Here is a 6,000-nt window from a genome sequence, read left to right as displayed (position 1 = left end):
AGGGAGCTCGTTAAGACAAAGGCTTGATGATAAAAAGGTCATCAAGGCAAAGGTCGACAAGCGAAGGCTAGACAACCTAAAGCTCGACGAGTGCAAACACTCAATGAGTGAAACTCTGTGACAACGTAATGTAAAGACCACCAAGCCTTGTGACAAGTTGGATTATCAACGTCTTGGTCCACATGTAATCACTAAACATATCGATGACATTGCTTTTCATCTCGATCTCCCTCATGATATGCGTTTCATCCAATGTTCAATGTATCACTCTTGGAACCTTATGTTTCAAACTCTATTCCAGATCGTGGTGTTCCCCCCCCACCTCCTATTGAGCTTGACGAAGGTCTAGAATATGAAGTGAAAACCATTTTGGACTCCAATGTTGTACACAAAAAGTTGTATTATTTTGTTTATTGGTTGGGTCATACACATGTGGATTGAACATGGGAGCTGACTAAAAATCTCAACAATACCAAAGAACTTGTATTTGAATTTCATCATTGATATCCAAATAAGCCAGGTCCTAGTTTGTGCATTGTGACTCGTGGAACTTGTGGTCAAAGGAAGGGAATAATGAGGAACATATACCAAAACTCCAAACTTGTAATAGAGATTTGAAATCATGACCTCTTCAAAGAAGAGGTATAACCTCAACCACTAGGATAGATTATATTATTACTTTTTATAACTTTCATTAGATCACTAGAATACATATGCAATATTATGAAATGTCACCACCCCACATGGGCTAACACATGATCACCAAGTGTCATGCTTACATGAATGCCAAGTGGCGATCAATCGTGCATACCTACAAGGTGGCGAGCATGCATGTGTCCATAACCATGTACATCCGAGTATTGATGAACCATTCCGGTTCAATGCCCATCTTCGGCATATTCTCGTAACCCTTGTTCTTATTGTTAATACATAATTTGTCAATTTCCTTGTATTTATCTCTTATTTTCTTCGTCTCATTCTCTTCTTCACTCTAACACTTGTCCTTGGCTACAACCCTAACACATGAGAATGATTATGGAGAGAGAGAGAGAGAGAGAGAGAGAGAGAGAGAGAGAGAGATTCTATTAACATCTTCAGAGGTCAAATATGACCTATGAGACCAAAAATACTACATTTCACGTAATACATGTGAAAGTGAGTAGCGATTGTCGATGTTCAAGAACTTTACCGATGAATGTTGCAATTGAGAGTGCACATTGTGGTTGTGAGAGAAATTCATGCTAGGATTGGGTTTGGTCGAAGATGTGTGGAAAGCATGGTCAAAGGCAGAGCATTGTATCAAAGTGTGATTCTCAAACTCTCAAACTTGTTTAAGACAAAGTATTCATAGTTGGCCATTCTCATAAGTTGTGTCCCAACGCCCCATCTTGCATCGCAATGCATGTGAGTTAAGTCGTATGGAAGCAATAGTTCAGATGGCAGACCATGGGATGAGCTTTAACATGTATCGATGTGTATGGTTTCCCTGTTCAATGAAGAATATGATTTTGTAGTTAGGTGCAATATGTGTAGTATAATGTGTGAGGTGTGAACCTCCACATTTATCCCATGTCATGATACATTGGCATTGCAAAAAAAACCTCATTTACAAAGGAATCTAGTGATGCATCATGAAGCAAGTATATTGCATCCCCCCTACCAAACCATTTTTTCATATCTTGCATCCAACCGGAATACAAAATTTTGCTTTTATGTGATTGTAAGAAATCGATGCGAGGAACTCTTTTGAACCTTAAGCATGTATTTGACAACCCTTTCCATGGCCATGATCTCAATGGGAAGTGATCTAGTCTCAAGTAGGAGGGTGTATGACATTTATTTCTTAACTTGTAGAAGTTACTTTGTAAGAAAATGTTTTTGGACATTTCAAATTCTTTTCAAGTAGATTTAGAGATGATACCACCCCATAGAGAAGCATCAATGTCACCAAAGTGTTGAAAAGATATTTCTCAAGGACCCAACACTTAGTATCTCCATGATTGCATGTGTTCTCAAATCCATAATATGCTCTCTTTCCCGCCTCTAAGCATAGCATATTGATTCCAACTATGATTTAAAGGAACTTCAAGGCCAAGATATTTGAAGCTTTCCATGCATTCAAGTGGCTCATTATTGTAAATAATGTATGAAATATCTTTTTTTGGCTCTTCGGTAGCCCATAACATTGCATTTCCCACAAAACCTTGTGATTCCTACATCTGAGCTCCTTATGATTCTTCTCATCAAGCACCACCAATGCTAGAATTTTGAATTCCGAAAATGGAGAAGGAGACCTACCACACCCTGATAGCCCCTACTTATCAAGTTCCACCTTTAGTTGTGGGACATTGCGTCCGCTACACTATGGCAACCAATATTGTGACAAGGTTGAGTAACAAGGAGAAAATAATAAAATCAAACCCAAAATGCTTCATCTCAAGAAAAAAACTCCAAGGATATTTCCTTTTTCCCTATGAATAGGCTTACTATACATTCACGAAGACTCCAATATATTCAAAATTTACATTGATTGAAATCCCTATTTGTAAGAGTTTCTACAATCGATATTGACTTTCCTAATCAAAACAATTTTGATTGTTTGAATGTTTGTGTCTTTAGAGACTTTAAGAGAATAAACCAAATTTAATAACCAAATTGGATTATAGATCCAAATCTCATTTGGGCAAATAATGTTGAACTTTCAATTGCAATAAATGTGTCTATTGCATCGACTTGATTTGAATAAAAAATGTTACATTGCCAAGTGTTCTAGGGTCAAGGCAATACTTACAAGTTTACTTCACATTAGATCATTGCAGGATGGGGCATGCACAGACTCTCTGACAGTTGAGGCAAACAGAAGTGGATGTCAATCTCCGATTGATCTAGGGGTCCCCTCGGTAACAAATTCTCTTAATGTCTCAAAACACTTAAAAGTCTTAACAAAGAGGTTTGGTTATTAGCACACAATTAAATGCATAAGAATGCACTTTAACCACTTAATTGAAGGAAATGTTGAGATAAGAAAATGGGAAAAAATCACATAGATGGGTTAACAAAAAGAGCTTGCAAGAAACAGACGATTGCACGATGGCCAATGCCTCCCGTCAAGGGCCCCAACAATTCATGAATGGTCTGCTATCACTATCGTTTTCACACCTGATGAAGAAGCACTATTGCAAGAACAGGTAAGTTGTCTCCATGCATATTCCATCCATTGTTTGTCGGGTTATAGGAATGTGGCCAAACATAGGCGATTTACGCAACCTACTACAAGCAACCTTTCACATCGCATAGGTAAAATTATCAATGTATAATATATGGGATCTGGTTTTTATCACCTAGAATCGGATATAGTTGAATCCATAGAGGTGATGTTGAATGAGAACATGATTGACATATAGGAATGCGACAACTTTTTTTTGCCGTGGAAACCATGCTTTGATCCCGTTAAAATTATAAATTCCATGCATCGATTGACCCCTATATTAGTTGTTTTTTCGAGGATCCCTAAGGAATACATGGTTGTATTTCCATCAATTGCAACAAGAATCGATACAGTTCTACCCTCTTGTGTGGAGGCATCTAATGCGAAGATTATAGGGTTCCTTTCTATTTGCATCTTAGTTCCCTCCATGAAAAACTTACCTACCATCAATATCTGGGAACACTATGTTCATGCAAAAGTTGGAATATGTGTTAGGAATACGAATCTGAATAATGATGATTTAGACTTCCAACACAATTAACAACAAATGAAACCACAAGACAAAATGAAAGTACACAAGATTTTTAACATGGAAAACCCAAAAATTTGGGAAAAACCACGGGAACCTTAGGTTCCAAAACATATTCACTATTTTCTGAGTATACAAGGTGTTGTAAGACTCTAGAGCTTACACTAGAGGAATACACATATATTTCAAGGCTACAACCTTGGTTACAATATTCACCCTACCAGATGGAATGAGCAACAAAGAAACAAGAACAAAAACCATACAACAAATGAACCTATTACAAATAGACAGAAAAGTTGTTGTCGACTCTTTGGTAGTCCGGACAACACCTTGCTAGATCTCGGTCTTCTCGTCTACAACAAGTTCTCGTTCTCGATCGCCCCTTAGTTGAGCTCTTACACCTTGTTTCTTTGTTTTGCAGAAGCTTCACAACATTCTCACACTCCCTCACACCTCTTCTTCCTTTCTCAGATCCGTTTTCTCTCTCTTTGTGTTTTGTTTTTCAGTGTTGCTCTCTCTGTTTTATTATGCGCTATTTTTGTCTTATCTCTCTGTTTTTCTGTCTCGCTATTTTTGCACCTTTTTATCAGCCTTGTAGAGTAACGTCTCTTTTGTTCTTGCATACACACTCACACACACAAAAAAGACACACCAAAAACAATATATATAGTTAAAAATAATTATAACTATTTCCACTTTTTAGCCCTGAGTCGAGGCTGAGTTGATTCAACACTTAGTTGGTAACCGGTTGTCAGCCGGCTCCATGTTGTGGGCTCCACTTGAGTGGATAGACCCAACAATTCTGCCCCTCCATCTCAAGTGGGGGGTGCAACTAGGTTTGCCTTTTGTTCGCAAACTTTGAGCTTCTCCCTTGACAAACATTTTGTCATCATGTTGGAGCCAATCTCATTGGTGTGAATCTTTTCAATGTGCATATGCTTTTCTTCAAGCACATCTCTAATCCAATGGTATCTAACATCTACATGTTTTGACTTAGAATGAAAGAAAGAATTCTTGCTTAAATAAATGTATGGCACTTTGGCTATCACAATACAAAATGTACTTTTCTTGCATCAACCCCAACTCTTGTAGGAATTTCTTCAGCCATAGGAATTCCGTACTAGCTTCTATGGCAGCAATATATTCAGCCTCCGTTGTAGATAATGCCACACATTTTTGCAGTCTTGATTGCCAAGAGACCGCTCCCCCTCCAAAGGACATTAAGTACCCTGATGTAGATTTTCTGGAGTCTATATCACCAGCCGTATCTGCATCTATATACCCATATAACACAATTTGGTTTTCACCAAAATTTAGGTAGACTCTAGTGGTACCTCTCATATATCTCAGAATCCATTTCATTGCTTCCCAATGATCTTTGCTTGGGTTCAAGAGAAAACGGCTCTCTACACCAACTGCATGAGCAATGTCCGGCCTCGTGCATACCATAGCATACATTAAACTGCCGACTGCAGATGCATATGGTATTTGTTTCATTCATTCTTGCTCTTCCTTACTCGTAGGGCATTGAGCTGAACTAAGTCTAAAGTGGCCTGCGAGTGGAGTGTTAACTGGCTTACACTTGACCATGTTGAATCTCTCAAGAACTTTCTCAATATATTATTCGACATCCACAACCTTTTGCTCACTCTATCCCTGGTTATCTTCATCCCAAGGATTTGCTTGGCTAGTCCCAAGTCTTTCATAGCAAAAGATTGACTGAGCTCTCTTTTCAGCGTCTCAATCTTGTTGGTGTCTCGACCAACAATCACCATATCATCTACATATAGAAGCAAAATAACAAAGTCATTATCTGAGAATTTCTTAACAAACACACCATGATCTGTATTTGACTCCAAATCCCTCGGGTTGCTCCATGTAGATTTCCTCTTCCAACTCACCGTGAAAGAAGGCAGTTTTCACATCGAGTTGTTCGATTTCTAGATCAAGACTAGTTGCGATCCCGTGTACAACTCTAATAGAGGACATCTTTACTACTGGTGAGAAAATATCCTCGAAATCAACACCCTTTTTCTGGTTGAACCCCTTCACAACCAATCTTGCCTTGTATCTTGGTTGTGAGCAATGTTCATCAACTTTGAGCTTGAAAGCCCATTTGTTTTTCAACGCTCTCTTTCCATTAGGCAACTTTACCAGATCATAAGTATGAGTGTCTTGCAAACACCTCATCACATCATTCATGACCTCAAGCCATTTCTGCTTATGATCATGCGCCATAGCTTCTCGAAAGCTTTGTGGCTCT

The sequence above is a fragment of the Azolla caroliniana genome, unplaced genomic scaffold (genome assembly GCF_043228905.1).
Source record: "Azolla caroliniana isolate FFs.n. ecotype wild unplaced genomic scaffold, voAzoCaro1.0.p SCAF_20, whole genome shotgun sequence".
Lineage (NCBI taxonomy): Eukaryota > Viridiplantae > Streptophyta > Polypodiopsida > Salviniales > Salviniaceae > Azolla > Azolla caroliniana.
This window is presented reverse-complemented; position numbering follows the sequence as displayed.